The sequence below is a fragment of the Mauremys mutica genome, chromosome 2 (assembly GCF_020497125.1).
Source record: "Mauremys mutica isolate MM-2020 ecotype Southern chromosome 2, ASM2049712v1, whole genome shotgun sequence".
NCBI classification, from domain to species: domain Eukaryota; kingdom Metazoa; phylum Chordata; order Testudines; family Geoemydidae; genus Mauremys; species Mauremys mutica.
In genome coordinates this window covers 196,903,411-196,925,609 of record NC_059073.1, presented here as the reverse complement: position 1 = coordinate 196,925,609, position 22,199 = coordinate 196,903,411, and the positions used below count along the sequence as shown (strand labels likewise).

The 22,199-nt window shown below is 41.4% G+C and overlaps 1 long non-coding RNA gene across 1 annotated transcript in view; it reads left to right on the top strand.

Annotated features, from left to right (window-relative positions):
* LOC123363062 overlaps window positions 1–16,576 on the top strand; it is a 39,844-nt gene extending 23,268 nt beyond the window's left edge. The window contains exons 2-3 of the long non-coding RNA XR_006576693.1: window positions 14,268–14,385; window positions 16,412–16,576. This is a non-coding gene — a long non-coding RNA (uncharacterized LOC123363062). The remainder of the gene's footprint in view (window positions 1–14,267; window positions 14,386–16,411) is intronic.
* The last annotated feature ends 5,623 nt before the right edge of the window (window positions 16,577–22,199 follow it).

The following is a 22,199-nucleotide window of genomic DNA, read 5'->3' as shown; positions in this document are numbered from 1 at the left end:
TCTGTGCTTTGTACTTTTCAAACATTTCAATTAAATTAATGGCATTTATGAATATGAAACAAGTAATGCGCATTATTTGTTTGAGAGATTACTGATGGGATGATAATATCCTAATTTGGAACAGTTTTACAGATTCCATGGAGTCTTGCAAAGCATTTAATGCTTGAAGTGGAACTATGTGTTTCTAACTTTAAAGAACATGCTGTAGTAATACTAAACTTCTGGCTTAAGTGGTGTGTCCCAATGTAAATGTACAGATCAATATGTGGGTTCCCTTTCCTCTTCGTAAAATATTTAAGATTTCATGAGTTATCCTTTTACTTGGCTATATTTTATTATTTTTAACAGTAACTGTTATGTCCTAGGATATTGGAGAGACAACGTGAGTGAGGTAATATCTTTTACTGAACCTACCACCTCATCCACCTCATCTGTCTAATATTGTGAGACCAGCACGACTACAACAATACATGTTTTAGGATGGGCATAATTGATTCCTTTTCCAAAATGCACAGTTGTGTGGGAGAAGAGAACTATTTGCTAAGCAAGTTTTAAACACTGTTCTTAAACAAGCTATTGCTAATGCAGTTTAAACTGTGCTTGCCTGCCAGGCATAGTGGTTTTAAAAACCGGACTTGACTTTCTTCTCACACTAGTTCTGCACTAATACAATGTTTGTTTGTTTTTACTTCAGTGAAAGTGTTCGTGATTCTTACCATTGTAAGACAAAGTCAATGGGAATATTCATTTCTAGAAGTTAAGCATGTATTTAAGTGGTTTGCTGGATCGGGGCCAGAGACTTCAGAACCTTGCTGAATCTAGCTCTAAGTGAGGACAGAATCAGTCATGCTGAGTTTAAATGCAGTTTTCTAAATGAGGGATCAAATCTTCATCCTATTTGAAGTTAATGACCAAATCCTCATTGCTTTCAATAAGAGGAGACTTTAATAGTAGATCTCGGAGACACTTCCATTTTCACTGACTGGGCCTTCGTTTATGAATCAGGAATCCTAAACTAACAATGAAAGCTTGTTTTATACATTTTCCCCTTTCCTATCAATATAATTGTCTAGCATGATGGACCGTGGAGCCAACTTCTTCTCTGATACATGTTCACAATTTCTATAGGCTTAAAATAGGGTTGCCAACTGTCTAATCACACACCTTTGTCCTGGGCCCTACTCCACCCCTTCTCAAAGGCCCCACCCCTGCCCTGCCCCTTCTCTGAGGCCCCTCTCTCCTTTGCTCGCTCTCCCCCACCCTCACTCACTTTCACCGGCTGGGGTAGGGGGTTGGGGAGCGGGGTGTGAGTGCTGAGAGGGAGTTTGGGTGCAGGAGGGGGCTCATGGCTGGCACAGGGTTGTGGGATGCAGGAGGAGTTGTGCGCTCTGGGAGGGAGTTTGTGAGTGGGAGGGGGCTCAGGGCTGGGACAGGAGGTTGGGGTGCAGAAGGAGTTATGGGGTGTGGGCTCTGGGAGGGAGTTTGGGTGTGGGGGGGCTCAGGGCTGGGGTGCAGGCAGGAGGGGGTGCAGGGTGTGGGCTCCGTCCAGGTCGTGCTTACCTCGGGTGGTTCCTGGAAGCAACGGCATGTTCAGCTCCTAGGCTCAGGGGCAGCCAGGCGGCTCCATGCTGCCCGTCTGCAGGCACCACCCCCGCAGCTCCTATTGGCTGTAGTTCCCAGCCAATGGGAGCTGCAGAGTCAGTGCTCAGTACAGGAGCAGCGTGCAGAAATCCTCTGGATGCCCCTGTGCCCGACATGCCGGTCGCTTCTGGGAGTCGCACAGAGTCAGGGTAGGTACGCAGCCTGCCTTAGCCCTGCTGCGCAGCCTGACTTTGTGGCCTAAAATCTCCTGGATTGGCTTCAGTAACCTCCAGGAGATTGAGCCCAATTCCGGGAGACTCTCGGCCAATCCGGGCGGGCTGGCAACCCTATCTTAAAGTAAGAGCTGTGTGTATTAGTGCTAGGTGGAGACTGGTTTTTAATTCCACTTCACTGGAAAGTCCACAATTTAAATTTTTTCATAAAAAATGAAAACAAAAATATATTGTAATTTCCCACTTAACTAAATGCTAAACAATATTTTGAGTGGGTTAATCAAAACATTTTTGTTTTGATAATATCTAAACGTTTCCTTCTGAGTTTTACATTTTCAAAAAAAACTAAACAAAAAGTTATTTTTAAACAAAAAATCAAAGGTCCTGTTCTGAGAACATCAAAATGCTTTCTAATTTTTCCCCAAATTAAATTTAATCAAAATTGACACATTTTCATTCAACATTTAGCTTTCAACAAGTCAGCATTTTCTGATGGAAAAAAGTTTCACTGAAAATTTTCCAACCAGAACTAGTCTGTACATCTCAGATTTCAGTTCAGCATAAAGTGGTATACAAATGGTAGATCCACATTTCTTTGGATGATGGATGTATAGGGCAAAGTTAAAGGTAAGAAGGGAGAACCCTGGGATTTTGTAAAAACAAATTGATCATTATGTACTTCTTACAGTATTTGTGAAAATCAGTTTAACTGAATTCCTCTTCTCTCACCCACACTGAAGGATTTAGAGTAGTTAAAGATCTGTTTGTTGCTATAATATGTTTTCCCTTCCAACAGAAGAATATATCTCCAGTGTTTTCCCAGTTCAATTTTGGATGTGTTTTTTGTCAATTCCCTTGAAAGTTGGAACAGTGATCTTGCAGTTTGGAAAGCTTCTTAATATTTAAGTATAATTTGTTGTTTTAGGGATTTTCCTTTGTGGTGAATTATATTTAAAAGTGCTAGTAATATGTAGTAAGCGGTGTTAAGTTTTGATCAGTGTGGTCTTTGACCTTTTTAATGGTCTTGCTAATTGTGGTTTGTGTGTGTTTGTGTTTTTTGGTAGGGACTGGGGAGTATATGACCTTTGGTATGGTTTCTGTGTACACGTACGTACACACACGTTTGTTTTTTGGCTATTTGGATCTTTGAGGATGCTGATTATTTGAGTACAAGACACCTATGTGAAAGTGTTTTCCCACTGCACTTCTATGAAATTCTCCCTTGTAGACTATTATATATTAATTCCCAGCCAAAAGTTATTCTGGCAAGGTAATATAATTTGTTTAGGTTTCATTTTGTGCTCTAAAGTAAACAAATATTTTGTATTATCAATGCCAATAAATCTCTTGTTCCTATAACAGTTCCTATAACAGTTTATGGATTTTTGTAAATTAACAGCTCCTTATAATATAATTGTTTTGGCAGCAGATAAAAATAGATTTCTAGTTTTTACAGCTAATATAGAAAAAGCTTATGAGATTATAATGTTATATTAGAAATTTATGACATAATATATACCATTATTATGAGAAACAGTCTATCCAGTAGTGTAATTGTCTTTGTAAATGCAGGGACTAGATTAAAAAAAAATCTTTATATTATGACCTTTATTACAGTTCACATTTAGACAACTGTAATAGTCACTTATTTTCTTAATAATGAACTGTTGTTTATTGTGGTTTTTTTTAAATATTTGCAATAATCCCCTCACATGCTAGCTGGTATCATGAGGATAGATATGTTTACAGCTGTGTGTGTGTGTGTGTGTGTGTGTGTGTGTACGCAGAAGCAACATGTGCATGTGCATATACAAAACTCTTACATTACTCTTGACCAGGATGAAACTTAAAAATTAAAAATAATAATAATAATCTTTAGAGCCCATCTTGACTTTTACTGTGTCAGGGTGGAGAAAAGGGAGCAGGATCAACACACAACTGCTTGAGAGATGAGTTGACTTGCATGAGCCTTTTTTCCCATCCAGACCCATATTGGGATAGGCTCTTCTAGCCAATGAGTCTCATTCCTCTACCCAGCTAAGAGCTTCACTTTAGAACCAAGAGTTCTATTTTTGTGAAGTGACCCATTTAAAGTGTTAGGAGCTTGGTGATACAGATATTTTTCACCCTGGCAAGCAGGCTTAGTCTTTAGAAAATAAATGTTTCAAGACTCCTCTTCAATCTTCCCTTCTTCATCTGTCTAAAGTACTTCTGTGGCCCCCACTGAATCTGAACACTAGACTGCTCAGAAAATGGAATTTCCATGCCACTGGAATAAGAACATAAGTCAAAGTTATGAAATTTATCATGAAATGGAAATTCTGAAAAACTTTCCTTCGGAAACATTGAAATGTTTTGCTTCAGGAATGTTGGATCATTTAGTTTCAATAATGTTGAAATGTTTTAAAATATGGCTATTTTATATTTATTTTTATCCGCATATATAAAGTATATTCTAATGGTTAAAAGGAAAGACAATGAAAGTTAAAATGAAACATTTTTACCATGTGAGGCTAAATGTTTTTATCTTGTCAAGCTGAAGCAAGAAAGTCAAAACAAATCATTTTGCCTTTTCCCTTTGAAATTTCTTTGAAATTGACACTTCCCATTAAACATTTCAGCTTCAAAGAAACTGCATTTTCTGACAGAAAACTGTTAAATTTGTCAAGCAGCTCAACTTTACAAGCTCTAATGAAATCCTAAAGACACCTCAGTGTGGCACAGAAATTCTTTTATCTCCATTTTACAGATGGTGAACTGAGGCAGAGAGAGACTAAATTACTTTGGCCTGGTCTACACTAGGTGTTTAAACCGGTTTTAGGAGCGTAAAACCGATTTAACGCCACACCCGTCCACACTAAGAGGCCCTTTATATCGGTATAAAGGGCTCTTCAAACCGGTTTCTGTACTCCTCCCTAACGAGAGGAGTAGCGCTAATATCGGTATTACCATATCGGATTGGGGTTAGTGTGGCCGCAGATCGACGGTATTGGCCTCCGGGCGGTATCCCACAGTGCACCACTGACCGCTCTGGACAGCAATCTGAACTCTGATGCAGTGGCCAGGTAGACAGGAAAAGCCCCGCGAACTTTTGAATATTTCCTGTTTGCCCAGCGTGGAGCTCCGATCAGCACGGGTGGTGATGCAGTTAAAAATCAAAATAAAGAAAGAGCTCCCGCATGGACGATGCGGACGTGATCGCTGTAAGGGCAGGCAAATCTGTTCTATCAGCGCTCCGTTACAGAAGATGAAATTCAAAATCATTTTTAAAAAATCTCCAGACAGATGCCATAGCAGGGACTCAGCGCACTGCTGCGTGACAAGCGTAACCAGTGATGAGCTGCCAAAATCTTAACAACGAGTTCCCTATAAAAAGTTCTGATTTAACAGCGGGTTCCCTATAAAAAGTTCTGATTTAAGGGATGTGCGACAGCATGTATTTTTTGTACCAATAGGGTTACCATACGTCCATATTTTCCCAGGAGGTGATTAAGAACCGAAAAGCCTGACATGTCCAGGAAAATACAGATGTATTTTAACCCTACCTAAAGTTCTTTTTTAAAAAGATGGGGCTGAACTAGAAATGAGCTCCGTTTCACATGTGTGGGTGGTGATCAGGGACAGTCTCAATTTTTGGGTCTTTTTCTTATATAGGCTCCTATTACCCCTCACCCCCGTCCCGATTTTTCACACTTGCTGTCTGGTCACTCTAGGGTGTGCACATGTGTGGGTCCCCGCTGCTCCCTGCCCCCCCCCTCATTAAAGCAGGTGTGCAGGGTTACTGCCCTGGGAACTGCAGGGCACCAGTGGATGTGGGGCTGGCTGCAGATAGAGGCGTGGGGCAGGGCTAGCTGGAGGTAGGGAGTGACACGGGCTGGCTGTGGGCAGGTGATGCAGACGGGCGGGCTGCGGGTGGCTGTGGGCAGGGGGTGGCTGCAGGCGGCTGTGGGCAGAGGCTGGCTGCAGGCAGGGGGTGGCTGTGGCAGGGGCTGCAGGCAGAGGCTGGCTGTGGCAAGGGCTGGCTGGGGGCAGGGGCTGGCTGCGGGCAGAGGGCGGCTGTGGGCAGGGGCTGGCTGCGGGTGGCTGTGAGCAGGGGCTGGCTGGGGGCAGGGGGTGGCTGGGGGTGGCTGGGGGCAGGGGCTGGCTGGGGGTGGCGGGGGGAAGGGGGTGGCTGGGGGCAGGGGGTGGGGCAGGGGGCGGCTGGGGGCAGGGGGTGGCTGGGGGCAGGGGGTGGGGCAGGGGGTGGCTGTGGGCAGGGGGTGGGGCAGGGGGTGGCTGTGGGCAGGGGGTGGGGCAGGGGGTGGCTGTGGGCAGGGGGTGGCTGGGGCTGGCTGGGGGCAGGGGGTGGGGCAGGGGGGTGGCTGTAGCAGGGGCTGGCTGGGGGCAGGGGGTGGCTGGGGCTGGCTGTGGGCAGGGAAGGCGGGGGAGGGGCGCAGACACTCACACGGGGGGGGGGCTGGGAGCAGCAGGAGGCAGCCGGGGACTCACCAGGCAGCAGCAGGAGCCCCAGGGCCAGAGGTCCAAAGAGCAGGAGCAGCAACAGGGCCAGGAGGCAGCTCACATGGCTCTCGCAGCACAGCGCAGCGCCCCCCGGCGGCTGGGAGGAGGAATTACAGGCTTCCCAGGCAGAGCCCATCAAAGCTTCCCTCGCAGGGAAGCTAGTTAACAAGCGGTTCTAAAACCGCTTCTAAATTTAACAACGGGTTCGTGTGAACCGGTGCCAACCGGCTCCAGCTCACTCCTGAGCGTAATGGAAAGCCAAAGAATCAAATGGACGCTCATGGACTGGAGGACTCAAGCTATCCCACAGTTCCTGCAGTCTCTGAAAAGCATTTGCATTCTTGGCTGAGCTCCAAATGCTTCTAGGGTCAAAAACAGTGTCCGCGGTGGGTCAGGGCATAGCTAGGCAATTTACGCACCCCCCCACCCACCCCCAGAAGTGAAAGGGAAAACAATCCTCTCTTGACTCTTTTACATGTCACCCTATCTTTACTGAATGCTGCAGTTAGACGCGATGGTGCAGCACTCAACACCAACATCCTTGCTCCCCCCACGCTATGGATGGCTGATGGTACAATATGGCTGGTATCCGTCCTCATCATCAGCCTATTGGCACATGGGGCAGTGCAAAAGGACTGGTAACCATGCTGACTTGCATCAGTAAGGTCAATCAAGGGCGCCTGGTCCTAATTTTTTGTGGTAGATGGTACAGTATGGCTGATAACCATCGTCATCATAGCAACAGGGGGCTGAGCTCCATCAGCCCCCACCCTTCATGTGTAAAGAAAAGATTCAATTGCCCCTGGACTAGCAGAGGGATGCTGGGCTCCTCTCCTACACACTCCTTACTGTCCTGTCTGGACTATCATAGCAGCTGGAGGCTGCCTTCCACTCATATCTCACTAACAAGTCACTGTGTCTTATTCCTGCATTCTTTATTACTTCATCACACAAGTGGGGGGACAATGCTACGGTAGCCCAGGAAGGCTGGGGGAAGAACGGAATCAACAGGTGGGGTTGTTGCAGGAGCACCCCCTGTGAATAGCATACAGCTCATAATTTCTGCAGGATCTGACACAGAGCAGCTGTGCTCTCTGGTTCTATGATACAGTGGTTCTCTAGTACACTTGCCCATATTCTAGGCAGGACTGATTCTATTTTTAGATACCAAAAAGGAGGAATTGACTCAGGGAGTCATTCCCAATTTTGGCTTTTGCGCCCCTGGCTAAGAGCAGCCAGGGGCACTTATGACAGCAACAGATGGTGCAGTGCAAAAGGACTGGTAGCCACGATCATCTTATTACCAATTTATGGCATGGTAGATGGTACAATATGGCTGGTAACCATCTCTGCTGTCATGCAAAAGCAAAAGCATGCTGCTGTGTACCGCTGCTGAATCGCCTCTGTCAGCGGCATCTAGTACACATACGGTGACAGTCACAAAAGGCAAAACAGTCTCCATGATTGCCATGCTATGGCATCTGCCAGGGCAATCCAGGGAAAAAAGGCACGAAATGCTTGTCTGCCGTTGCTTTCCCAGCGGAAGGAGTGACTGACGACATTTACCCAGAACCACCCGCGACAATGATTTTTGCCGCATCAGGCACTGGGATCTCAACCTGGAAATTCCAAGGGGCGGGGGAGGCTGCGGGAACTATGGGATAGCTACAGAATAGCTACCCACAGTGCAATGCTCCAGAAATCGACGCTAGCCTCGGACCGTGGACGCACACCACCGATTTAATGTGTTTAGTGTGGCCGCGCACACTCGATTTTATACAATCTGTTTTGTTAAACCGGTTTATGTAAATTCGGAATAATCCCGTAGTGTAGACGTACCCTTTGTCAAGGTCTCACAGTAACTCTGTAGAAGAGCTTGGAGTCTCCTGAGACTGAGGCTATTGCCTGGACCACATGAGGAGTCAATGAACTGTGCCTAAGGAAAACAGGGAGAAACCAAGCCACTGATTTCTTTCTCACAGGCCCAGCCTGTACATTTTGGTGTTGCTCTGCTGACCTATATTTCTTACATAGATTAAAGGGTAGGGGAAGAGGGTATATTTGATGTCAAGGTCTCCTGTTTCAGGGACCCAGATGCTGTGGCCTATAAGCTGCTGTGGTGGCTGCTGATGCTGTGATGGCAGCTGAGGCTGCCCCTGAATGAGGCTGTTTCAGTGGCCCTTGGCCATTGCCAAGAATAATGCCACCCCAGCAATAAGCCTAAAGCTTATTTGTACAGGAGACAGAACTTTCTCTGGGGACTAGTCCCAGACTGTGGTATGAACTCCCCCGGGAACTACGGACATCACAGACCTCGCTGCTTTCCATTCCTATTCAAGGTGCATGTAGAGGAAGAGAAAACAAACCACTCATGACAGATGTATAGTCATGTTGGTTAATGCACTACTGGAAGACGCTCAAACCATGGTATAAAAACCTATTTCAAATAGAATAGAATGCTTTCAATCTGGTTGCCATCGCTGTCAGTGCTTGTCTCTGGATTGCCTCTTAAAATTTCAGTTCTAAGAATGAGTTGGGGCAAATGAAGTGATTGATTGATTCCAATTGATTGGTTCTGCAGATGTGTCTAAAATGTGCTTGCACTGGTGCAGTGCATCACAGAACTAACAATGAGGTATATGTTGCTGCTTTTGTCTCATACTGTACATAGTTTAAAAGATTTCAACTTAACACATTGTATCATTTGTTCAAACTTGACTACAATGGCATGTTTCTGACACGTTTATTCAACACTGACCATTTCTGCTGCCATACCAAGGCTGAAAGCAGTAAGTGAAATAATGATCCATATAAGGTTTGAGGAGTGTAAAAATAGGAATGGTCTCCTTCATAATTAATCTGCTAGGTTATATTACACGGCTTTCATTCTGTTATATATTGACATCATGATGTACGACAATGTAACAAAAATTCTTATAATCATAAAAAATACCCATTTTAATGACCACTATCAATTTCAGTTTTATAAATAAAAAAGTTCCAAGTTTTCCTATTTTAGTAGCAATGCAGAAGGCCTTGTACCAATATTAGTCAGCTTTTGTATTTTATAGCAGTTGTGGAATGAATGACCAGGACTACTAACTCTGAAAAACCTTTATATTGAGGTTCCTCGGCCTAGACCTTCAGCACAGGCCCACTGAAATAAATAGAGCTATGCTGATTTTACACCAGTTTAGCATCTTGCCTTCAGTATTATACAAATGGTCTTAGACTTGGACAATAACTGTCCTGCTAGGTCAGTCTTTGACCTTTTCTGAGCAATTTCTAACATTTTTTTGCTGAATTGGGTGATGCTTTTGGTGGCTACTGTCGAACAAGTTCAACAGTGACCTAAAATGGATTTAAATTGATGTCTTAGCAAGGCCAGTTAATGGATGTTTTCAGCATTTGCCCTATGTGATAATTATGGGTAAATCCTTCTTCACCCACACAGCTGTTGAAGGAACAAAATATAGCAGAACTGTTGCAATTCTGTTGTGCAGGGTGGAGGAGAGGAAGCAAAGAGGTTGTGTGATGTCTCCTCAGTACCCTATATGCTGCAGTGCCAAGCATCCCCATGACTGAATCCCTGGGAGGACCTGCAGGGGTTGCTGGCTTCCAATCCTACAAACCCTTCTAGTAGGGTTTTGTCTTCTTGATTACAGGTTTATGTCATTATTTTTTTTTTTATCAAAACAAGGGTCACGCAGTTCAGGCTGAGCCTTTAAAGCAAAAGTTCTTTACTTGTCTGCTGGACCTCTTGAACCTGATCTCTATCAGTATATGCCATTCCCGCAGGGGTGGTGGTTTAGTTCATCTATCCTGGGATGTGCAGTCAGTCCCATCCCTTCTCCCACGGCTTTTAGTTCCTGGGGAAATCACTAAATTGCTCCCATGGAGCCAGAATAAAATTCCCAGCTCACAAAGATTGATATACTATTTAAAGATAGTTTATAGTCATCAGAAAAATAATCTTTTGTGGGGGATATTCTAGAAATATAACATTTAGTTGCAAAAGCTTTGTTACAATGAGAAAAAGGTGAGGATGCAGAACTGTGTCACGGAGTGATTATTTTGTTGATACTCAAAGGCGTAAAATATTTTGGATTGGATGAGTGCATGTACTAGCTGGATGGTAAACAACTGACAGCTCCTATTACCTTTATAGACCAGACTTAATGGCTTGATACTGCACTGATTGAAGTCAATGGCAAAATACCCATTGACTTCAGTGATGCAGGATCAGGCTCTGTGCAATTGTTGTTTTTTAATCTAGCCATTGAAATTAAATTCATGTTTTCAATTAAATTCTAATAACAGTAGAACACCTCAGTCACTACTTGATGCTTTTTAAATCTTAGATAACATACAGCACTCAGTCTTTAACATCTGATATTTTGTTTTATGACCTAAAACTGTGTAGACTTCCAAAATATTTTACTTTAACCATTAAAATATCTTTAAGAGGAAGTATGAAGAATGGACTTTCTTCTTAAAAGGGATAGGGGAATGGATTGCCCGATAAGCCACATTACTCAGTCATTCTCTCTTCTCTGGGGGAAGAAAGAGGAAATTGTTCAATTGTCCACAGTTAATTGTTTAAAAGTACAAAAAAATTGACTGCCTATTGCTGCAATTGTAGCCAGTTCTTCTATTTTACCTGAAAACTGTTTTTATTAAGACAAAGTTTGGTCAGCAAGATCTGATCATTAATAAGTGAAAAGAGTAAAAGGGAAAACTCTCCAGGTTAGACTTGATCCCAGTCCTATAATATTAGGTGTAAAGCCCCATCTTCCTCATGGCATTCTCCTGTTCTGTCTCCTGAGGAAATGTTCTTCAAGCCCATTCCCAGATAACTTGTGCAACAAGTAGGGAATATTGAGCTGTAATTAACCCATTGATCTCAGTGAGCACTGTGTTGTGCCCAGTGACCTGTCACACTGCTACTTTTTGTTGAAAATCTGGATTTGTTTCAGAAAAATAAAACAAGTAGTAATTAGTCCAATTCTTACAAAAAGAAAGGAACTGTAACATACTGAAAAATATGTCAGGGTTTTGCCCAAACTTCTGGCAATATTCCAGAAGAGTTGACAATTTTTAGAAGCTGCTATATGTCCAATTGTGCTTTCCAGCTAAAGAATAAACTGAAGAAATATTGATGCAGACTCTGTATGCCCCGTGAAGTGAGCTGATGGGTAAATTCAGAAAGATTTGGCTGGCAAAACTATAATTCTCTCTCCGCTTAGGGACGCACTGGATTCCTTGAGATAACCAGCTAGTCTCACCAAACTACTACAAGAGAGCTTCTTATGTGGACAAAGTAAAAAAAAAAAATTCTATAAAAAGTTCCAAGTGGCCATTTAGAGAATGGGGAATGTCTATAAGGACAGTTTGTGCATGATAAGCTAGAGGGTAAATATATAGCTCTCTAGCCTGCCGCACACTAACTGGTTATGTGGGCCCTGCTACCCCACACTAAAAGTGCATTTGAAATAGGAGTAGGTCAAAGCAAGCTACAGAATTTTCAGTGTATGGCTGCAGGGACCAAAAGGCCAGTTAATACGCTGCAAGCTACTGCACTGTAGATTTATATCCCAGATTAACTGCATATTAGCTGTCCTCATAGGCAAACCCTAGCTCTGTCAATAGCTACTTGAAACTTTATAGAATTCTTTCACTGTTCTCTCATTGGTTGACTTTTTAATTGTATTTATACATTTCCTGGAGGGGGCTGCCTGAATTGCTGCAAAGCAGAGTCTTAACCAGCAATAGAAATGAGAATCCACCTTTCTAAATTGCAGCAATGTCACTTCCAGGGAGCTGTACTTACAGGCCTCATTTATTATTCAGTCTAGACTACACTTAGACATGCCAGAGACACTCTATCCTATTCTAGTTCATGTGAAATGGAAAGGATCACTTTCAATCATGTTTGTGGTGTTGCAATCATAAAGACAGTATAGCATGAAAAACTGAAAGAGAAATCAGTCTCTTCCTGCCCTTCTTTGATGATTAAAACCATTTGCAAGAAAAGGCTAAGGCCATGTCTACACTACCACTTATGTCAGCAAAACATATGTTGGGGTGTAAAAAACCACCCTCCTGAGAGACATAATTTTGCTGACATCAGCGGTGGTGTGCACAGCGCTATGTTGGCAGGAGAGCTTCTCCTACTGACATAGCTACAGCCGTTCATTGGGGGTGGTTTAATTATGTGCTGCTGTAATCTCTCTAGTGTAGACACAGCCTAAGTGAGTTCTCCCCATATTGAGGACAGTGTTGGCCTCTGGTTAATGCCTGTGAAAGGCCTTCTATATACTGTACTAATCCACCCATTTTTCAGCCTCTTTTTAATCTCACTGTCATTATGGGTCAAATATCCCATCCTCCATTCTTATCATTGAGAAGAACTGAACATATCTCCCTTTGGAGCTGTCAGTGCTATGCCATAATCAGTTGTAGGAACAATGATGAGAAGCACATCAAAAAACAGCTTTCAGGGCTGGAACCCAATACTTCCAGCTTCTGCAGAAGTGATGAGGAATAGAAATCAAAGCTGGATGGTTGTAATTATTGGTATAACTAGGCCACTCTGACGGACAGAAATTTTTAATCAAAAAAGAACAACCATGTTTTAGAGAAAATATGTTTTGTTCAATTCAAGATGGTTTTCCTTTCAGACATTTAGATGCTTCATAACAAATCTGTTAATTTACAATATGAAAAGCTACAATTAGTTTCTAACTAAAGTGTAAAAAAAAAAAAGAAGAAGAAGACGACAGTCCTAGGTATTAAAAGACAACAATAATGTTTTCTTTGAGAAAGCATATGTGTGCCAGTATTGCAGTGTGAAAGGTGCCAGCTTCCTTCAGTTCTGGAAAGGTGCACCCAGTCCAGTATGAGTCATAGCATAAGGCCGTGTTTGCAGAGTGTGGGATATGCCCTCATAGAGCGGCATGAAGAACTAGTTTGGAGGGCTGGAGGGGCTTAATTTTTTCCATAGCTTCAGCTTTCATTTTTTTTAAAAAGCTGAAAATTGTGAAAAAAGCCTTAAAAATGACCTTAGTGTAACTGAAGAAGAAAATCTGCCCGAGTCTGTAAAGATACGGAAACAATAGCTTTGCAGTGTTAGCTACCCTATTCTCTCTCACTGGGTGTTGCTAACTCAAATACTCATAGATAACAACATTTTTAACAATTTCACTGCTCAAAGGACGTATGAAAGAAAAATAAGCATCATATTTGGAAGATATTTAACATCAATGTTGAATGTCCAGCATTTGATAAAATATTTAAAAGGACATGATTCAGCTTCATTTGATTAAAATTCCAGAATATGGCTTCTAACAGCAGATGGTGGAGTTGCAGGGTCATACCGTTGGTCTCATTTTCCTGAAAGGGGTTTGACCTTTCCAAAGTTGAAGAAATGCTGGCATAAAGCCACATTATAGCCATTTCAACTTTGGTAATAATCAGGTGATCTACTAGGAGTCACACATTGCAATATATAATAGTCATATACAGCTGCCGGTTTGCCCCTTCTGTTAATTGTGTTACCCGTAATTCAAGGGTGAGCTAAACGTCACACGAGAACAACATGGGAGGGGAGCAGGGAAAGAAAGGAGAAAAAGAAAAGGAGAAAAAACGAAGATGATTGCAAAAGCAGTGGTGACTCCTCTGATCAAGCAGGTTCAAACTGGCCTTCAAGTTTTAGAGTCAATATCTTAAAATACTGCATGACATCCGACGTAGTGGGTATTCACCCACGAAAGCTCATGCCCCAATATGTCTGTTAGTCTGTAAGGTGCCACAGGACTCTTTGCTGCTTTTACAGATCCAGACTAACACGGCTACCCCTCTGATATCTTAAAATATGACACTATCCCTTATTATTGGGCTTTAGGTCTCAGTTTCACAGCTCACGTATGCCTGCATTTATTTTTCACTGTCCAGGGTCACGAGATAGCTGGCCCTGCATCCAACCTGTCTGTAACAGGTTCTGCTAAGGAGGATGAGCCAACGCAGATGGCCCATTGAGTAAATTGTCTGAGTGGCTGGGTAGCAGGAGCAGGTAATTACCTATGGAATATAAATAAAGGGTCAAATAGAGGGTTATGAAGGCTTGGTCAGGAGGTTCCAGAAGACATGAAGCTATGGAGGAGAGTAACTTCTCAGGAGGAGCTCGTTAGAGAGCTTACTAGGAAAAGGAACATTGGAAGGGTGCTCCTAGAAAGAAGAGGTTCTGAAGGGGAATAGCTAAGAGAGCCAAGCCCTAGGGAGACCTGGTCCCAGTGGAAAGATCTTACCAGTCAGCAGCAGGAGCTCCACATTGCAGAGGACTTATACACTGCTCTGGAGAAGAGGTGCAATGTTTTGACCTCGCAGGGGATTGCAAGCCACATTCCCCTGGTGATGGCAAGAGACCTGATTCCACAGGTGGGCTGCAGGTCAAGAAGGCCTCACTAGTAAGGAGCTTGTAGAGAGAAGATGGGTGGACTCAGATGGAGCAGACAGACTAAGGTTAACGACTAAGGTTAACTGCCCTCCTACCCCACTCCCCACACAGCCAGGATGCTGAGATGTAGACTTGCTTGGGTGTCACATTGAACCTTTCACTGAATAAATTAGATCCCTGAAGGGGCTCTGCTCACTACATAAAAGTCCCACAGAATTCAATGAAAGCTCAGTAGGGGAAACTGAGGCAGGAACATGCCCATAGACTCATCAGCCTTGACACAAGGAGGCAAGGAGTGTCCACCATGACAGTTAACAGCCTCTGTTGAAAGTGAAGAGAAGGTAATGCTGCTTCTGCTGTCAGTTCCACCAACCTCATGATTTTTTTCTGGGTACAAGCTAATAAGATCTGAATCTCTCTGTCTATGTAACCATAGTCAAACTATCAGAGCCCAAATAAGTGAGGCAAGCTGCACAGACTATTTTCTAGAAATGCGCTCTTGCCAAAAGTAAATATTGTTTCAATTGAAGAGGCAGGCTGGTGCATGGGTAGCCTTTAGAAGAAATAGAGCCTTTTGCAAATAGGTAGGGATCCTACAAACAGCAATTAGAATACATTCCTTGCTTTCAGTCTACGGTTCCATATTACAATAACTTTTCTTTTGCCAGACTTCTTGTTCCTTCCTCTTCGCTTTGCCAAACATTGTAGTATTTTTTTACTCCAATGGAATATTGTAAACTTCTGTGAGGCTGGCCCTTCCATCATTTTTCCTTTCTGAGACACTTCAGATGTAGTTTCTGTAACCTATCGTAAGATCTAGGTGCCTCTGTGCCATTCTGATTGTCATTTGCTGTACAGTTTCCCTACCTATGCCAACCTTTTACTTTAATCATAAGGTAACCACAACTCCCTTCCACATCCCAAGGGTGAGTGTTATCTACCGCTCCCACAACGGCCTTCTCTTGCTCAGTAGGACTACAGTGTACATACACGGATAATAGATATCTGGGCAATGCTACTGAAGATTTTCTGAAGAAAACCTCAACTCAAAGCTTTAAGGAGAGGAGATTGTCTGACTCTCTGAATTTCTGCATATTTTTCTGTTTTAGTTTCTATTACAACTGTCCCTACTCTCATATTTTAATACCATGTACCAATATAAATACTTTCCACTCAAACATTTCAAGATGCTTTACAAACATTAAATGGCCAGGGTGAGGGGGAGTATAGGGCATAAGATAATTCATAAAGCTTTTTTTGTAAAAGTTGGGACACAGAGTTCTGATATTATGGGACTGGATTAGATGGAATAGGAAAGTGATTACACCTGCCTATAGTTTCCTGCCCAGAACTGCCACTGCGCAAGGCAGACTTTTGCTTTGATTTACCCCACTATATATCAGAGGGATTACAGGGACCAAAACTGAACTACACTGGAATTTTTTTGCTACGAGGACCGGCGTTTACATAAGTGTTTACATAGTGTTCAATACAATGGAGCCCTCATTCCTAACCGAAGCTTCTAATTGCTCCATTTTGCCATACTTAAATCATTCTTAAATCATAACATTGATTTAATTATTTTTTTAAAAAATATGATATATTTGACTTGCCTTTTGGTTTTTGAATTCTTGTTTTCAAGCTTTTCTCTTCAACCATTGACGCTAGAAATATACTAGAAAGAAAGCTGAATTTCTCAAGTAATCACAGGACTCAAGGAGATGGGGCTTTAAAGAAAACACTAAATACTGTGAGATGAGTGATCAAGGAAAAGTTGGCAACACTGGGTTCTACCATAATAATGGACATTATCATAAGAGCAAAATCTAGTGCATTTTATATATGCTTTGTGACTAAACACACAATACATTTGTCATTATGCTTAAATAAACGAACAGCTATATATATGCGTGTGTGTGTGTGTGTATCTATATATATGTTTGTGTGTATGTATGTGTGTGTATATATACATTAAACAAAACTCCAATCATTTTATATGTGATGTTTTTTCATAGGTGACTGTCTTTTTTTTTTTAAACAAAAAAAATGTTGCCTTGTGCTTACAAGCAGGAACTCATGTATTCTAAACAGAATATATTGTAATATAAGACTAATATGTGCCATTTGTTAGTCTCCCTTCAGGGATGACCTGGGGTAATTTTTAGGGAAAGCAATCACTACATTAGAAATTATGATCTTCAAAAGCATATGTAAACTGGATTATCAGCCCCAGGGCAGGCAACACAAGTGGCAAGTATACTGGCATCCTGCTGGTGCTAATAGCTGCCTTTTCTCACAGAAGAGGGTGGCACAAGTCAACAATTAAAATAAGTACTCCATATTTTATTTAAAACAAAGATCTAAAATCATCTGGTTTTTTTTCACTTGGATCCGCTTTAGCATTCAAATTTAAACAAATGGAGGCATAAACATGCTGTCTTCGAGAGCTGCTCTTACCAGTAAAGCACTTAACATGCAAATCTGCTACATAAATTGAGCTTACAAGTGGCATTGCACAAAGATTACTGTTACATCTCATTCTAGAGTCAGAAAGGATGTGAAAAAGATAACTTGTTAGGGAAATAACTATAAATCAAGGGAAAAATTGGCACAAGCTATTACAGGCTTAGTACAGAAACTTTCATTTTAAACAGCATTGTATAACCAAGGCATGCATAATTTGTTACAATGACCATGGACATGAATCAAGCTATGTGATTATAAATAAGAAAATCTTAGGATTTCAGTGTCACTTGAGTTCTAGTGCAAGTGTGGTTGCAGCGGAGGTGACTAGGGGGGATTTATACACTTGAGGGGCCTAATTCTCCTGCCTTCCATCTTGTGCAGTGATGTATATCCCTGCTGTACTGGTTTAAATCCCTACCACATCTGATTTCGCCACTCACTTATACTGATGGTAGCATTGGCACTGGTGTAAATAATTACACAAGCTACAAGGCAATCAGGCCCTACATTTAAGTTGCTCTAATTATGACATAGGATCCAATTCTGTCACTGCTTGCGTGTAACTCACCGGCTTGAGCAGAAATTCTGTATGAAGTATAGTCACTGTTCAGAACTAACTACTTAAATCTAATTTGCTATTATTACTCTGGGGCCTGATTTTCCTCTCACTTACATCAATGTAAATCAGAAGTAATTCCTAGAGGTATGCTTGTGTAAAAGAAAGGAGAAGCAGGCCCTTAATATAAAAATGTGCTGCCTATAAACACCTGATTAATTGTCCCCCATCTGCACCATTTTATTTTTCAAACTGGAAGGTTGGAGCAACTCCACTGACTTCAGTGTTTTTGCTTAGACACAGTTCTAGCTGAGAACAGAATTTGCCAATAGGCATTTTGACCAGATGTCACCTTTTTTATTTCTTGTCAGTTTGGAAACTAATTAAGCAAGTAGATTCACTAATAAAATATCAAAAAGCCCAAACTCCATAAATGGACCAGATTATGCTTTCGTTTACGCCTGCTTTTCAGTAGCATAATTCTGATTTAAATGGTGTTGCACTAGTAAATGCAGGATATCAGGGCAAAATCTGCCCCCATATTTTTCATGAAAACACAGTCCCCATAGCACAAAGCGTACCCACAATCTTTAGCACAGAAGTTAACTCTTTGATTTATTAGACTCTGATCATTAGTCTCTCTTTAGCTTGTTTTAAAGCTCAACATAGTTGTATGCTATGAAAACAGACACTAGGGGGACACGCCTATAGGACCAAAAACAAACATTATCGGCCAAAAAAGTGAATTGAACTTGTTTTAAAATAAGTGCTACGGATTTCAAAGTGCTTTCCTTAACCGATGTCAGCTCTAACTATACTGTGTTCAGTACATGAAAGACTTCATAGAAATATGTCTAACTATGTTTTGCTCCATATTTCTTCACAACCAGCACATAAGAAAACAGCTTCTCTCTCTCTTGTTTTGCTGTCATATGAGATGTTAGAATAAATCTGCCCTTAAACAAAAAGGAATCCTTTGTAAGGTTAAATATAAGTCCAGTTCCAAGGACACATGAACAACACTGAGCACAATGGGAGCAGTCAGCAATCTAGTAAATGGTCATTAAAAACCACCTTCATAATTGATAATCTTGCTGGCCTGCTCATCAGAAAGGCTAAAAACTTTCCATCCTTATGCTTATTCACTGACTCTTTGCTTTAGATTATTGTTGACTCTCTGCAAGGATTTTTTTTTAATACAGCGTATGAAAGACACTAGATAAAAAATAAATGGCATTAAATTATATAATAAAAAAGCCCATTAGTGTGAATGCCTTCTTTCAAGGTTGTCATAATGTGTCCATTTGAAAAAGAAGCTAGTTTATTCCCATCTTTAGTGTGATAGTTTAATATGTAATATGCCTGAATTAGTTCTTTTCCGAGCACATAATGGGCTATTTTGAACGTTATATCAAGGTCATTTGTAACTAACTGCCTCAACTTCTTGCCTTAGCCAGGTACAAGACACTTGCAGGTCAGTGTGAATCAGATGCTGTGTTTATTTTTTTCCTATGAGACGCTAACATGGTTGCTAACCATTATTAGTGCAGTGACTTAGAATAGTTTCATAACTATCTTCCTTCTATGCCTTTTCTCCTTACTGGTGGAGACTTTAGTCATACCGTTGTTCCCTCTCTGTCCTAAGACAAGCAGACCCTTCTAGTTACAGGGCTGAATACTGCCTTGCTCCCAGGCTTCCTTTAGTGTACTATGATGAAGATAAGATGCCTAGAATCCTAGCCCTCTACTGGCTACTATAAATGACCAGTGCATCCTGATGGAGATTTATCTACTGTGCCTAAGATTTGTTTGATTAGAGTAGAGTTTGGTCCCACTGAAAGGCAAACCATAGTGATTGCCCACATGAGCAAGTAGCCAATATTGGACTAAGCCCTGCACCAAACTGTAGCTATTCCCTTTTTATTGTAGGTGAACACCTGATAGTGAATTGCTGCACATCTGCTGTGTTAATAAAACACCCAATATACTTAATGGTAAAATGTTATGGTTATTATACTTAAAATTAATAAACTGTTAAATGGATAAAGCTAGTGATTGTTATATCTATACATTTATCTGCAGTAAAGACTTGAGTACATAAACACACGAAATACAAACCTTCAGCCTTCTCATGAGCTAGTCCTACACTTTATCTAATCACAGTTCTGTGCAGTCAAGTGCTTCACATGTAGGTGTAATATAATAAAATATTAGAGCAATTCTACAATACATGTGCACAATCATATAGCATTTTAGTGATAAAATTGTGCACCTATTTACCCTTAATCTGAGTGTCTCAAAGTTTTTTATGAAGTTGTGTTATCCCTTTTATAGATGAGGAAACTGAGGCACAAAGCCAATATCACATAGCTACTCCATAACAAAGTAAAAGTATAACCCAGCTTACCCTCTTTCCAGCCCAGTGCTTTACCCATGACAAGTCACCGTCTTCCAGCCATTAGCTGATTCAGTGACTTATCGCTAGAACCCCCAGATGGAATTTCTATGTTATATAGATTCACATTTGATAATTTCTAGAATTGGGATATTTCTTTTGGTAATATTTTGTATATATCTTCTAGATATAAACAGTCATTATATTGGTGTTGTATTCTGAGATTTGGTATGGCAGAATACAAATTTGTTGAATTTCAGAGAATACTGCAATGTTCCTCTGTTTTCCGGTGACGTGATAAGGGATTGCAGGATGAAAAACATTGTTATTTGCAGGATGTATATTTTGTGGGTTGGTTTGGATGAACTGATCTTTGTAAATTAGATTACTTCTGTGTATTCTAGGCATTTGTACAAATATTTATAACTTTAAGGTAGAAACTTCATAAGGAATTTGAGAGAATATATATTTGTAGTATAGAAAATTCGACTTCTATAGAAATAGAATTGCATGATGTCACATATGTAGTCAAAATCTATAATATGGTCTTCATCTAAACATGGTGAAGTGAATGTGATCTTGGAGGGAAAGTGATTTTAATTTCACCTCATTTCAGTTTAGCCATCCATAAAATGGATATAATACATATAGGTATTGTGAGTGACTTAACATTCATTACATGCTTGTAGATCCCCAGATGAAAAGCTTAATAGTGATGTAAGGTATTATTTATAATAAAGGGATTAGAAGATGTTTCAAGTGCAGAGTAGAATGTTCACCACTCTCCATTTCTGGAAACTGTTACTTTCAAGTCTGTCATGGATCCTGGAGGTTAGTGTAAAGCTGGATCTGTCCCAGTTATGTAGTATCTTGGCTGGTTGAAGTCCAAGACTCACATCTGTCTTTGTAGATTCTTTTTTAATTTTAATTGGCTTCTAACTAAATTGAGAGCGAGAGAAGAAATCTGAACTGAGAACATATAGTTCTTCGGAACTGTATTTTCCAAATCAATAAATAGATAAAATGCATAAGCTTGATCTGAAACACAAGTAATGCTTTCTGTGGAGTTACTTTAACTCTTACAGCACCAAAGACAAAAACTTACCTTCAGTATCTCTCCTCTCTTCCCCAAACTGGAGCTTTGATGAGTGCCTAAATGCCACTCACTCCCACCAGGCTAATAATTTCATACTGCCCACCCTTTACTCTGTCACCTACCCCACCCTTGCTCTTTCCTGCTTCTCCCAGCCACAGCCAGAGTTTCCTTTCTAGTCAGCCTTCCTTTAGACAGATTTTTTTTAATAAAGGAAGAAGTTGTAATCTGCCAGCTAGGAGAAGGTAGATCAGTTCAGGGTGGAGGAGGGGAAAGGGGGAATGAGTGGACAAAGCATCATTTCCTTCCCCAAAACCAGAATAACTGAAATCTTTCCTTGCAAACACTGACTTATGGAGAGCAGTGGTGGGTTAGGAATAGCCACCCAGTATGGTAAAATTCCCCAGCAAGGGGCTGATTTGTTGAGATACTAGATACTAGTTTGAGCTTTTTGTTATTCTGAAAGGGCTCTGCACTTGATGATTCTCAGCCCGAGGGCTGTATTGTACAAGAGGCAGATGTCTTGCAGGGGATGATGGAGATGAGAGTCCCAGCAATGATGTACCCTGATGTGCAGGGAGGAGGGGAGGATACTCTGGTGGTGAGTGTGCATCATAACAGGGCATCTATCCCCTCTACTTCTTCTGCAAGCCAGCAAGCCTCTTTTCTCCAGCATGATGGTGATTTGGAAACCATGAGTAATTCCCAGGGTAGCTTTCCTCAAGGATTGCTTTGGGCTAGTATTGCCAGTGTGTTACCCACAGAGTGGCTCCCTACGGGTTAATGGGACCTTGTCCCAGTAAAGGAGACTTTATCACACATTAAATATTCTTAAACTTGTACATGTATTTATTAGCAATCAACAATTAATCAGAATATGCACACCAACATCTAATGCTCACCACTCCCAATAAAGCAGA